This window comes from Schistocerca nitens, chromosome 12 (assembly GCF_023898315.1).
Source record: "Schistocerca nitens isolate TAMUIC-IGC-003100 chromosome 12, iqSchNite1.1, whole genome shotgun sequence".
Taxonomy (NCBI): Eukaryota; Metazoa; Arthropoda; class Insecta; order Orthoptera; family Acrididae; genus Schistocerca; species Schistocerca nitens.
In genome coordinates, this window is record NC_064625.1 from 167,302,926 (window position 1) to 167,317,844 (window position 14,919).

The following is a 14,919-nucleotide window of genomic DNA, read 5'->3' on the forward strand; positions in this document are numbered from 1 at the left end:
ATCTAAATCCCCTATTCAGTCACTCGTTGACCACGATGGCACCGAAACAGAGGACGACCGAAGAAAGGCAGAAATACTGAATTCAGTGTTCCGAAACTGTTTCACTGCGGAAAATCGTAACACGGTCCCTGACTTCAGCCGTCGCACGGACGCCAAAATGGAAAATATTGAAATAAACGATATCGGAATTGAAAAACAACTGCTATCACTTAGTAGCGGAAAAGCATCCGGACCAGACGAGATACCCTTAAGATTCTACAGTGATTATGCTAAAGAACTTGCCCCCTTTCTATCAGCAATTTATCGTAGATCTCTGGAAGAACGTAAAGTACCTAGCGACTGGAAGAAAGCGCAGGTCGTTCCCATTTTCAAGAAGGGTCATAAATCAGATGCGAATAATTATAGGCCTATTTCGCTTACGTCAATCTGTTGTAGAATAATGGAACATGTTTTATGTTCTCGTATTATGACGTTCTTAGATAATACAAATCTCCTTCATCATAACCAACATGGATTCCGCAAACAGAGATCATGTGAAACTCAGCTCGCCCTATTTGTCCAAGAAATTCACAGTGCCGTAGACACTGGCGAGCAGATTGATGCCGTATTCCTGGACTTCAGGAAGGCATTTGATACGGTTCCGCACTTACGTTTAGTGAAAAAAATACGAGCTTACGGAATATCGGACCAGGTTTGTGATTGGATTCAGGATTTCCTAGAAGAAAGAACACAACATGTCATTCTTAACGGTTCAAAATCTGCAGATGTAGAGGTAATTTCGGGAGTACCGCAAGGAAGCGTGATAGGACCTTTATTGTTTACAATATACATAAATGACTTAATTGACAACATCGGTAGCTCCGTGAGGCTATTTGCAGATGACACGGTTGTCTACAAGAAAGTAGCAACATCAGAAGACTCGTACGTACTCCAGGAAGACCTGCAGAGGATTAATGAATGGTGCGACAGCTGGCAGCTTTCCCTAAACGTAGATAAATGTAATATAATGCGCATACATAGGGGCAGAAATCCATTCCAGTACGATTATGCCATAGGTGGTAAATCATTGGAAGCGGTAACGACCGTAAAATACTTAGGAGTTACTATCCGGAGCGATCTGAAGTGGAATGATCACATAAAACAAATAGTGGGAAAAGCAGGCGCCAGGTTGAGATTCATAGGAAGAATTCTAAGAAAATGTGACTCATCGACGAAAGAAGTAGCTTACAAAACGCTTGTTCGTCCGATTCTTGAGTATTGCTCATCAGTGTGGGACCCTTACCAGGTTGGATTAATAGAAGAGATAGACATGATCCAGCGAAAAGCAGCGCGATTCGTCATGGGGACATTTAGTCAGCGCGAGAGCGTTACGGAGATGCTGAACAAGCTCCAGTGGCGGACACTTCAAGAAAGGCGTTACGCAATACGGAGAGGTTTATTATCGAAATTACGAGAGAGTACATTCCGGGAAGAGATGGGCAACATATTACTACCGCCCACATATATCTCGCGTAATGATCACAACGAAAAGATCCGAGAAATTAGAGCAAATACGGAGACTTACAAGCAGTCGTTCTTCCCACGCACAATTCGTGAGTGGAACAGGGAAGGGGGGATCAGATAGTGGTACAATAAGTACCCTCCGCCACACACCGTAAGGTGGCTCGCGGAGTATAGATGTAGATGTAGATGTAGAATGACATTAAGTCGTATAAATGAAACTTCCTGGCAGATTAAAACTGTGTGCCCGACCGAGACTCGAACTCGGGAACTTTGCCTTTCGCTACGACTCACGTGCTTCGGTAGCTCAGTTGGTAGAGCACTTGCCCACGAAAGGCAAAGGTCCCGAGTTCGAGTCTCGGTCGGGCACACAGTTTTAATCTGCCAGGAAGTTTCATATCAGCGTACACTCCGCTGCAGAGTGAAAATCTCATACTGAAGTCGTATAAATGTTTTTATATGTACTGTGAGCATTATTTTACTCTCTAGAAGGTTAGTTTTCGTCTTTCCTCATTTACATGCCATTTCCAACAACTTGATGTTTCTGTGAAGTTAGTGTACGAGTTTCGTACATCAGGTACTAAAGAACCTAATCTTCGAGACTAGAGAATAAGGTAATGATGACAGCAGATATAATGTGGTTTTATGCCTAATAGTAGTTTCAATATAATGTGTTTTCAAGACATGAATAAAATATGACCCGTTGATGATTGCTCCGTCTCATAGTGCACCAAGAAACGAAATGATTACGTGAGTATTTTGTTCAATGACCTTTTATTGACAAGTGAGCCATTATGTGAGATTTACTGGCATCACATTGTGTTGCAGGTAGTGGGGAGCGAGTGTGGTAGTTACGACAATAAACAATGACTCGCACCCCCGTCGCTTACTATGAATACTTTTATTCTTGCAGCGTATACGCAATGCGTGTACCATAGAGCTTATACTCCAGAGAACTGATGGCAAAGATACAGTTGTTCTTCCTGCGGTAGGGCAGCGATATTATTGGAGAGGGGTAGAGCCAGTGGTTCTAAGTTCCCAGAGTGTCATCGACACTAGAGTTATTCCTGGAAAATGGTAAAAGGCACGGGATGTTAGTCATTAGAGCTTTCTCTATTAGTGTCCCTCATATACACTCCTGGAAATTGAAATAAGAACACCGTGAATTCATTGTCCCAGGAAGGGGAAACTTTATTGACACATTCCTGGGGTCAGATACATCACATGATCACACTGACAGAACCACAGGCACATAGACACAGGCAACAGAGCATGCACAATGTCGGCACTAGTACAGTGTATATCCACCTTTCGCAGCAATGCAGGCTGCTATTCTCCCATGGAGACGATCGTAGAGATGCTGGATGTAGTCCTGTGGAACGGCTTGCCATGCCATTTCCACCTGGCACCTCAGTTGGACCAGCGTTCGTGCTGGACGTGCAGACAGCGTGAGACGACGCTTCATCCAGTCCCAAACATGCTCAATGGGGGACAGATCCGGAGATCTTGCTGGCCAGGGTAGTTGACTTACACCTTCTAGAGCACGTTGGGTGGCACGGGATACATGCGGACGTGCATTGTCCTGTTGGAACAGCAAGTTCCCTTGCCGGTCTAGGAATGGTAGAACGATGGGTTCGATGACGGTTTGGATGTACCGTGCACTATTCAGTGTCCCCTCGACGATCACCAGTGGTGTACGGCCAGTGTAGGAGATCGCTCCCCACACCATGATGCCGGGTGTTGGCCCTGTGTGCCTCGGTCGTATGCAGTCCTGATTGTGGCGCTCACCTGCACGGCGCCAAACACGCATACGACCATCATTGGCACCAAGGCAGAAGCGACTCTCATCGCTGAAGACGACACGTCTCCATTCGTCCCTCCATTCACGCCTGTCGCGACACCACTGGAGGCGGGCTGCACGATGTTGGGGCGTGAGCGGAAGACGGCCTAACGGTGTGCGGGACCGTAGCCCAGCTTCATGGAGACGGTTGCGAATGGTCCTCGCCGATACCCCAGGAGCAACAGTGTCCCTAATTTGCTGGGAAGTGGCGGTGCGGTCCCCTACGGCACTGCGTAGGATCCTACGGTCTTGGCGTGCATCCGTGCGTCGCTGCGGTCCGGTCCCAGGTCGACGGGCACGTGCACCTTCCGCCGACCACTGGCGACAACATCGATGTACTGTGGAGACCTCACGCCCCACGTGTTGAGCAATTCGGCGGTACGTCCACCCGGCCTCCCGCATGCCCACTATACGCCCTCGCTCAAAGTCCGTCAACTGCACATACGGTTCACGTCCACGCTGTCGCGGCATGCTACCAGTGTTAAAGACTGCGATGGAGCTCCGTATGCCACGGCAAACAGGCTGACACTGACGGCGGCGGTGCACAAATGCTGCGCAGCTAGCGCCATTCGACGGCCAACACCGCGGTTCCTGGTGTGTCCGCTGTGCCGTGCGTGTGATCAATGCTTGTACAGCCCTCTCGCAGTGTCCGGAGCAAGTATGGTGGGTCTGACACACCGGTGTCAATGTGTTCTTTTTTCCATTTCCAGGAGTGTATATAAGCTTTCCATAGTTTCCTAATTTCCTTTAGCCCTCTATTTTATTTGACACATTTTACATTACTTCTTGTTTGTTGAGGTGTGTGTTGGCTTATGACACATAACTGAAAACGTTATATCTTTTACAAATGTGCCAACGAAATGAAATTAGCCAACAGTCAAATAAATTTGTACAGCCTGACGTAAAGTAACACAGCTATCTGTATCCGCTTCGTAAACTTGCGCAGATGAGGTGAAGGAATTACGACTGTACAAACACCCGATCAGTCAGACACTGTTCTACGCCACGACAGGAATCACGAAGATCATTTTTGACAGCTCAGCAACATTCATACTAAGGGTTGTCATATCTAGTTGTGATCGCGTCGGGACACTCTGAGAGGGGGGTGTCGAAATGAAGTAAAATATTTATTTAATTTAATTGCTTTTTATTTAGAACGCAGTTACATGGAACTTACTGCGGCAGATGTAGTTGGTGCACGATATTTTTCGGAAGATTTCACCCTTTCCAGCAAGTTCTTTTTCCCTTTTACGTATTTATAAACCTGCGTGCAAGTCAGCTTGTAGTTAAACTGGTACTGTAAGATTGATTCCACTGTTTCTGGCAGCAGTCGATTTCTTTCATCAGTCCACTGGGCCGACATCAGCGAAATTACTCTTTTCACCGTGGCGTCGTGTGCGGGAATAGAAAACAAATAGTTGCATAATTTTAACAGTTGGCGTTTGCGTTCAGGATTTTCGGTGTCCTTAAGAAAATAAATCCACCTTTCTTCCACGAAGTATTTAGATTTCCATTCTTCTGCGTCACACTTACTTTCTACAAAGCTCTTCCGACTAATATAATCCTGCAAATAATTATTGCCGGAAATCTTCACACTATTTTTAGTTAGGTATATAATAGTATTTTCAATCGTCACCCGATCTGGGGTTTCGTAGAGCGTCATCCACTCAAATGTTTGATATTTGTTAAAAGAAATAACTAATTCCTCTAAGTAATTGAATGCTATGGTGTAGAAAGCCATGGTCTCTTCCTCAAATTTCGAAATCATATTAATTATTTCTTAGTTAGGATTCTCATTGTTTAATTTGTTCAAATTCATCTCGGTTTGCACGCCAATAAAATTGCCATTCTTCCTTTCATTCAGACATTTTTGAATGATGATTGATATATTTCTTATTTGAATTACCGAGACTTTATTCTTCTCCATGCTTTTTACGTATTGCAGGAACATGAAGTAAATTTCACTGGTCGGACTACTGTAAAAATTATTTTAGGTGGCCTGTCTTCGGCGTCAAAAAATTGTGAGGCGACCTTTCAACATACTGTAAACTTGTTGATATAAATAAAAGTAACGGAGGCTGCATTTACATGTTGCGGTAACAGATGGCGTCACTTCAGTACTTGTGCCAAGCTTGTAACAGTATTTTGCAAAGTTGGGACAAAATTGTCTGGTCGGAAGGTCGGGACAAGGAGGTCCAGAACGGCGACGGTCCCTATATGTTGGGACGAATGGCAACCCTGCTTCATGCGATAAAAGTTGGTGGTGACTTCAATTTACCTTCGATATGTTGGCGAAAATACATGTTTAATTCGGGAGGTACGCATAAAATATCATCCGAAATTGTGCTAAACGCATTCTCTGAAAATTATTTCGAGCAGTTAGTTCATGAGCCCAGAGAGGTCAGAGATCGTAGTAACTGACGGAAAGTCATCGAGTAAAACAGAAGTGATTTCAGGCGTTCCCCAAGGTAGTGTTATCGCCATTTGCTCTTCCTTGTCTATATAAACGATTTGGGAGACAATCTGAGCAGCAGTCTTCGGTTGTTTGCAGATGACGCTGTCGTTTATCGACTAATAAAGTCATCAGAAGATCAAAACAAGCTGCAAAACGATTTAGAAAAAAATATCTGAATGGTGCGAAAAGTGGCAGTTGACCCTAAATAACGAAAAGTGTGAGGTTATCCACATGAGTGCTAAAAGCAATCCATTAAACTTCGGTTACACGATAAATCAGTCTAATCTCAAAGCCGTAAATTCAGCTAAATACCTAGGTATTACAATTACGAACAACTTAAATTTGAAAGAACACATAGAAAATGTTGTGGGGAAGGCTAACCAAAGGCTGCGTTTTATTGGCAGGACACTTAGAAAATGTAACAGACCTACTAAGGAGACCGCCTACACTACGCTTGTCCGTCCTCTTTTTAGAATACTGCTGCGCGGTGTGGGATCCTTACCAGGTAAGACTGACGGAGTACATCGAAAAAGTTCAAAGAGAGGCAGCACGTTTTGTATTATCGCGAAATATGGGAGAGAGTGTCACAAAAATGATACAGGATTTTGGCTGGAAATCATTAAAAGAAAGGCGTTTTTCGTTGCGATGGAATCTTCTCACGAAATTCCAATCACCAACTTTCTCCATCGAATGCGAAAATATTTTGTTGACACCGACCTACATAGGGCGGAACGATCAAAATGGGGGAAATCAGAGCTCGTACGGAAAGATATAGGTGTTCATTCTTGCGGCGCGCTATACGAGATTGGAATAACAGAGAATTGTGATGGTGGTTCGATGAACCCTCTCTGCCAGGCACTTAAATGTGATTTGCAGAGTATCCATGTAGATGTAGATGCGGATGACATGGTAATAGGTTCAGAAGACAAAGGAAAGCTACAAAAGGTGCTAAACTGACAAACCACTAGAAGTAGTATAAAAGTACAAATATGTTAATCACTCTGGAAACAGCACTGATGTTGAAACTTCCTGGCGGATTAAAACTGTGTGCCGAACCGAGACTCGAACTCGGGACCTTTGCCTTTCGCGGGCAAATGCTCTACCCAAGCACGACTCACGACCCGTCCTCAATTTTTATTCCGCCAGTACCTCGTCTCCTGTGTTATTTAACACATATGTGAAAGGAAGAGCAACAGCAGCAATTTAAGCAACTTACAACATCCAACGCCCTGAAAAACTCTCAATAAAAACGACGAAGGCACTACTTAAAACGACCGTAGCACCAGTACCAACTTACAGGATCCACATAATTTGGGACAAGCTGGAAGTCAGTGACTTAGTAACACTAGAGAAACTCAAATCCCGCTATATGAAACGAATCCTGGGCGTTGAGAAGACAGCGCCTTCTACACTGGTTTACGTCTTAAACTCAAAAAGCTTCTTCATAGAAGACATCAAAATGAAGATGCTCCTGCCCAACACCACGGCCAAGGAAAGCACACGCCACATACTCGCAGAAAAACACAGCTCTTATCTGAAACGACTTCCAGGCGGCGCCGTCATAACAGAAGAGTGGAAAAAGGCAAATTACGAACTTCGACACATGGTAACACGATATGCAACTCGTGGGTTCCACCACAAGTTCTGCCAAAACAAGAGAGTCCACTAGCCGAATAAAGACTGCATATGTTAACTGTGCGATGAACACAGAGAGATACCATGCAAAAACTGCAGAAAAAGAACAGTGTCAATAATAAAACTAGGACTAGAGTAATGTAGGTCAGCTTTGTATTTGTATTGGGTTTTGCATCTGTATTTGTTTGCATTTACACACTGTGCGCATTTTCATTAATAAAGCGAAAAAAATCTTAGAACCCAGCAGGAATGTAATCCTGGAACGCGCGATCTGGAGACAGCGAAACTAATCGCTAGGCCATGAACTGCAATCAATGCTTGTAGCTTTTAATAGTATTTATCGCAATAAAATGTGATTACAATTATATGATGACCGATTTCGGTTCACTAGCAACCATCTTCAGGTGTATGCAAACAAACACAAAAATTACCTTTCATTTAACGTCGAAAACAACCTAACAGTATTTAAAAAATATACACTTTTCATGAAAGTATTAATACATTAAAAACTGTGAATAACGACTTGGGGTAAGGTGTATTTTTAAAATTTTTGAAGGCGAATAGCGACTTATAAGTAGCCATATAAAAGTTGCAGTTGCGAGCCTATTAAAAACCTACGTAATAGCGACTTCTAATCATTTTCTTGAAAGAAAGTCACCTGGCTGCAATGTTTTATTTTCTTTTCCTTAAGAGCTATTGGGGGGGGGGGGGGGAGGCAGGCGGATCCCCCTTGCCCCGGGTTTTGGCGCCCTTGTACGCCAAGTACAGTGTAAATCACAACATGGGTACTAAGCGTAGCTTGTCAGTATTAACACATTGTAAGTAGGCTGTTTAGGTTTTAATGTTGGTAACGACACGTAGCGCTCTATATGAAAATCACTGACTGTGCTGTGTGAAGTCTGTGGCTGGTTTGCATTGTTGAAATATTTGCTATTGTAGTGTTGGGGAATTGGATGTGAACAGCGCGTAGCGTTGCGCAGTTGGAGGTGAGCCGCCAGCAGTGGTGGATGTGGTGGGAGAGATGGCAGAATTTTGAGAGCGGACGATCTGGACGTGTGTCCGTCAGAAAGAGTAAATTTGTAATATTGGATATCATGAACTGATATATATATATATATATATATATATATATATATATATATATATATATATATATATATATATATATATATGATGACTTTTGAACATTATTAAGGTAAATAAATTGTTCTCTATCAAAATCTTTCATTTGCTAACTATGCCTATCAGTAGTTAGTGCCTTCAGTAGTTACAATCTTTTATTTAGTTGGCAGTATTGGCGCTAGCTGTATTGCAGTAGTTCGAGTTAACGAAGATTTTTGTGCGGTAAGCGATTCATGAAAGTTATAGGTTATTGTTAGTCAGGGCCATTCTTTTGTAGGAATTGTTGAAAGTCAGACTGCGTTGCGCAAAAAATATTGTGTGTCAGTTTAGTGTTGATCAGAATAAGTAAAGAGAGAAATGTCCGAGTACGTTCAGTTCTGTTTAGTTGTTTGAAAATCAAATAACGTAAGAGGTTTATCAGCACAGTAATTCTTTAACTTTTCCAAGGGGACGTTTCAACATCAATGCGCTGCTTTGTAGATGTGAAAAGCAAAGGTTCAGTTTTCTTTTCATCGGTGTCCTTGACGTTTAACACTGAAAACTGGATTTTATAGATGAGCAGTGTTGCTCAATGAAGATGATTGAAAAGGACCTAAAGCTATAGCGAGTTACTGAGCTCATGGCGTGTCTGGCGCTTTCTGCCCTCTTTTGTTGGTACTCGCGAGCAAGAATTGAACGCAAAAGATGTATCATGCTTCTATAGCCTTCCCACAGTATACTGTTCAGTTCAGCTTTAATTTTTTGCTAGTAAATACGTAAGTACTACATGAATCAATTTTGTTTGCGTATGTGCAGTAGCGCGTAGTAATGTCGCTACCCACACTCAAAAAATAACAAATTAGAGTTTCCTTTATTATGCCTCATTCTAGTTTCTCATGATGGTTCGAGTGTTGTCATTGCCGTATTTTGAAAATAGAAGACGTAAAGTGATGACTCAAGTAGAATTATTCATGGCCCTAGATTGTCTGTCTGACGGTGAAAATGGCTTTGATTTGACGATTCGGATGAAGATACTAGTATAACTGTGAATGTTCTCAAATCTGCAGATAGTGGTAGCGAGCCTGATGTTACTCGAGGGGCTACATATAATTCAAATAATTTTTCGGAGGATGATGATAATGGTCTTTGTAAAATCATATATTATTACGGTTATAACTATCAGATACCGTGCTGTGTGTACGAACCAAAGACGTTTCTCCTTCCATAAGAAAAGTAAATGTTATCATTGCATTATCTCTGATTTTTATTGTGTCTGTTGTTGAGTGTAAATAACTCTTGATTGTGTTCTTGCTCTATTACAGACGAAGGGAATTTGTGAATATTACGTGTTACAACTCGTCAGTAAGAGTAAAAGATGTGTTTCGCGAACAAATAAACGAGTGCTCATCTCTGGTAAATAATTAGGTAAGACGCGAACGTAAATATTTCTCTTTCTAGTCATTGTAATTACTACAGAAAGATTCAGCTACACTGTGTCGGCGTGGATTTGGAGAGACACTGGGGAGGTTGGGGAACGAACCTGCAAATAAACATGGCGACTTTCAACAGACTCAAGAGCACACAACGAAAAATTTGCCACAGCTCTTTACTAACATATTACAACTCGACAAAACACAGACAAGGTGTGTCTATTGAAAACGAAGAATACACGCTAATCTCGTCTATAAAACCATACAAAACAATAAAAATAACAATATAAATTGTTGCTGATATACTACAAGTTTCTAAACTCATTCAAAGCTACATAAAAATTGAATCATTTGAAAAAAAGGAAAACCCACAGTGCTTCATTTCGTAATGAACCAGATATGGCAGCATTTGGAAACGTTGTGGTTGACTTCGTAACAGAAATTCCATGGGACCAGATCACCAAATTCTATTTTGACAGATATACCTATATACATCTGGTTGTATCCCTATTCAAGCTAGCTATTCATTTTGTGGAAATGATCCAAAGGAATAGAATACGAAAGTGCTTGTATTCTGAGGAACACATTAATACCGTTGGCAAAGTGGAAATTTACTCGATTTTGTAAATATCGTCTGTTTTCTGTCTACGTTTGTCGGCGAGCTGCCAAAATCTGCAATGAAAATGTTCGACAGGAAGAATAGAAAATGCAGAATGGCATAATGTACTGCTGTAGTTTCTATTTACAACTCACATATGGGAAATGTAGATTTATTATGTAGTAACCTTGCCAGATGTCATGTAAAGATTAAGTCCAAGCGATGTTATTTATGTTTGATTGTCCATGTGATTTATATGATTGTAATAAATTCATCGATTATCTACAGAAGGCTACTCACTGAAAGAAGAACAGCAGACATGCCAATGAACCAGAAGTTCACAACTGAATTGGCTCATGCTCTTTACCACATTGGTCCTGAAGCAAAATATCGCGGTAGACCACCTAGCACAGACCAAATAGAGATCAACGGGCTTAAACATCGGCGATCATAGTTACTTCCAAAGCATATAAGATTAGATTCCTTTAATCACTAGCCAATGTAGAACAAGAAGTGAATAATGTGCAAACGCCCTAACAGCAACCTCAATATACCTTTGTCATGTGCAAAGTCAACTTATGTTTCAACAATGACAAAAACTGGCGATTCATCTGGTAATAAACATGCAACCAGTCGCTTTTTTTTACTCTTTATTCAACCATGAACATGTTTTCGAGCCACTGTATGTGATGGATATCTATCATGTCCATATTCTTTATAAAAACATCCAGTGTTTACATTCTGTGAATCAGTGTAAAACCAAGTGCAGCTAAATACTGTGTACATAGCTTAATAACGTACGCTATTGGAAGAGATCTGATATGGATACCAGAAGACAGTACACTGTAAATACCTAAAGCATGAAAGACTTCCGGGTTCGTGAAGTTTCGTCACCGATTGCTAAATTTCCCTCATTTCCGCCAGCAGCATCACGCTACATATGACTACACTTGGTCCACAACATTATGTTCTTGTAACACCTTCATCTACGTCTACATTTATACTCCGCAAGCCACCCAACGGTGTGTGGCGGAGGGCACTTTACGTGCCACTGTCATTATCTCCCTTTCCCGTTCCAGTCGCGTATGATTCGCGGGAAGAACGACTGCCGGAAAGCCTCCGTGCGCGCTCGAATCTCTCTCATTTTACATTCGTGATCTCCTCGGGAGGTATAAGTAGGGGGAAGCAATATATTCGATTCCTCATCCAGAAACGCACCCTTTCGAAACCTGGCGAGCAAGCTACACCGCGATGCAGAGCGCCTCTCTTGCAGAGTCTGCCACCTGAGTTTGCTAAACATCTCCGTAGCGCTATCACGCTTACCAAATAACCCTGTGACGAAACGCGCCGCTCTTCTTTGGATCTTCTCTATCTCCTCCGTCAACCCGACCTGGTACGGATCCCACACTGCTGAGCAATAGTCAAGTATAGGTCGAACGAGTGTTTTGTAAGCCACCTCCTTTGTTGATGGACTACATTTTCTAAGGACTCTCCCAATGAATCTCAACCTGACACCCGCCTCACCAACAATTAATTTTATATGGTTATTCCACTCCAAACCATTCGGTTCGCATACTCCCAGATATTTTACAGAAGTAACTGTTACCAGTGTTTGTTCCGCTATCATATCATCATACAATAAAGGATCCTTCTTTCTATGTATTCGAAATACATTACATTTGTCTATGTTAAGGGTCAGTTGCCACTCCCTGCGCCAAGTGCCTATCCGCTGCAGATCTTCCTGCATTTCGCTGCAATTTTCTAATGCTGCAACTTCTCTGTATACTACAGCACGATCCGCGAAAAGGCGCATGGAACTTCCGACACTATCTACTTCATCTGATGATGAGCCTTCATTGTCTGGAAAACGTGTTCATGGTTGCATAAATACTTAAAAAAAGCGACTGGTTGCATATTTATTGCCAGATAAATCGCCAATTTAAATCACAGTTTCATTTCGTCATCCACAATGGTTGTACTGAAAAAAAGACAAAAACTGCTGTTTTTGCATTCTATAGTATCTAAAGACACGTGCCATCCGTCCATTTTCGATAGTACCATTGATTCTGTCATAAATACTGTTCATCTGGTATTTAAAATAATGTTTTTATACTTAATAAATGTTTCTTAGTGGTATGATTTTCACACGGTTCTGCGTAAGTGCAAAGTGTCACGTATCAGTGAATATGATAAATATCACAAAGTTTTCCGTTACCGTAAAAAAGATTTTTTCATTATTAAGACTGTATTATTTTTTCAACATTGTTTCTGACAGCCTTGAACAATTTTTTAAAAAATGGTGTTTTAAAATAAGTGCGGAATGAAGGATTAAAACGCTTGTTAAAGCATATTTAGCTGTCGTTACAAGCGTTTCGCATTAACTGAAAGGCAATTTTTCTGTTTGTTTCAATATATACGAGGATGATTGCTAGTGACGTGAAATCGGTTATCATCTAGTTGTAATTACATTGTATTGCGACAAGACCAGTGTAATATCTAAGAGCCAGATAGGTGCAGCTATACGCACTTACCCACTGAGCACGGCGCACAGTCCAACTCTTGTACCTCTGGTGCAACCTGGAATAAAAGAAGAGATACGTCTTTTAATGCTATACAACAGAGAATTCGTTCGGAGAAATTACAGGGAAACTGAGAATATGAAAACACGTCCAGTGGAAAACAGGACTACCCGGTAGAATGGAAACGTACTAGACCACATGTGATCTTTTCCCGTATAGTATGAACACATGGCCCTACAAGGTTGTTGACTGGTGATACACATGGATTTTCAGCTATACATGAGTAAACTGCCTCTATAAAATTACAGTCAGCAAGCTAAGTTTATACTCTCTACTCACGCATCACAAAAAAAAAATCTAGACGAGTTCCTTGGCGGAAACTGTATGCATTGCATTTTGTGTCAATTACGCGATTACACTGTTTGCTAAATCGTTTGGAACAGTACGTACTTTGTCTTCGACAATGACACTTCTGTCATTTTCGAACCGAATTTTTTTAATTTCCTGCAATGTTTTGTGTCAGATCACTCTCACATTTAGCTCTTGGATGCTTAACGGGGGTCTTCTAGAACCGTATACATTTCATTTCCACGAGAAATTCTCGTAAAATTTGTTTATTGTAGTTGCTGTCCTGTATACTCCTAGGAAATACAGTTGTTCGGAAGGAACATTGTTTGTTTCAAGTCAAATTAATCACTTTATTTTATGAATCTTGTAATCCTTCAAGCATAATGCATGACAGGAGACTTTAAGACGCCGCGTCTTTCCGATACTTGATTTACCTTTTACCTGAATGGAGTGTTAAAGTAGCTCGAGTACTGATAACAATTATTAGTTTCGCTCAATTATACTCTTTGTTCAGACGTCAGAAATACTGTAGAAGTTACGTTTACGTACTGAATTGAAGGTAAGTCTGCTTCTCATTCATATGAACATAAGTTTCGTATCATAAACATAATTAGTATGTACGACACTTTTAATCGTTACTTAGGACATAGATAGTATACTACCTGTAAGAGACAGAAGAACATCAAAAGTCAGCTGAAGTGACCAAAACTTTCAATCAACTGTTAATGAATAGCTTGTAAATGAAGATTTCTTTGATCAAGAAAAGATTCGGTACTGATGGTTGTCAGAATTATTAACCCATGCCTTCTAGCACCCAAGTTGTGAAGAATCAGACGACACAGAGTACAGAATTGCTGGTTTCCTTACCGATCATTATGGAACCCAATACAGTGTATGCCAAGAGTGAGCAGAATACAGGTGAACAATGTCATGAAAATTCCACCTGGCCCGGTAACAGATACTGTAACCAAACAACAAGGAAAATCCACTCGAAATAAAGACGTCCACGTCCAGGGAACTTTTATAATCACCATTTTCGTCTGAAAGACAATTTTATGGTTATGCAAAAAAATTGGAATTTTGTGGTAAGGACTGTGGGACCAAACTGCTAAGGTTACCGGTCCCTAGGCTTAAGCACTACTTAATCTAACTTAAACTAACTTACGATAAGAACAACACACACACACACACACACACACACACACACACACACACACACACACACTCATGCCCGAGGGAGAACTCGAACCTCTGACGGGGGGAGCCGCGCGAACCGTGACAAGGCGCCCTGGACCGCACGGCTACCCCGCGCAGCTATGATTATGTATTGTGTGGCCAAAAGGCCAAAAAGAACAAATGCGTTATATTGCTAAGTCTCTGCAACAAAGCACCACTGTAATTTAAAGACGTAACAAGTGAGAGAAGGTTTGGCTACAAGATACTATATACACTTGAAAGGGATAGTCTAGAAGATCGTATTTCATCTTATGGAC

General features: G+C 41.5%; 1 protein-coding gene across 1 annotated transcript in view; it reads right to left on the reverse strand.

Annotated features, from left to right (window-relative positions):
- Window positions 1-14,919, reverse strand: part of LOC126215349 (peroxidase-like) — a 389,248-nt gene that overhangs the window by 119,652 nt on the left and 254,677 nt on the right. Inside the window, exon 4 of the mRNA XM_049942035.1 lies at window positions 13,091-13,136. The gene's annotated coding sequence lies outside the window, so the exon portion shown is untranslated. The remainder of the gene's footprint in view (window positions 1-13,090; window positions 13,137-14,919) is intronic.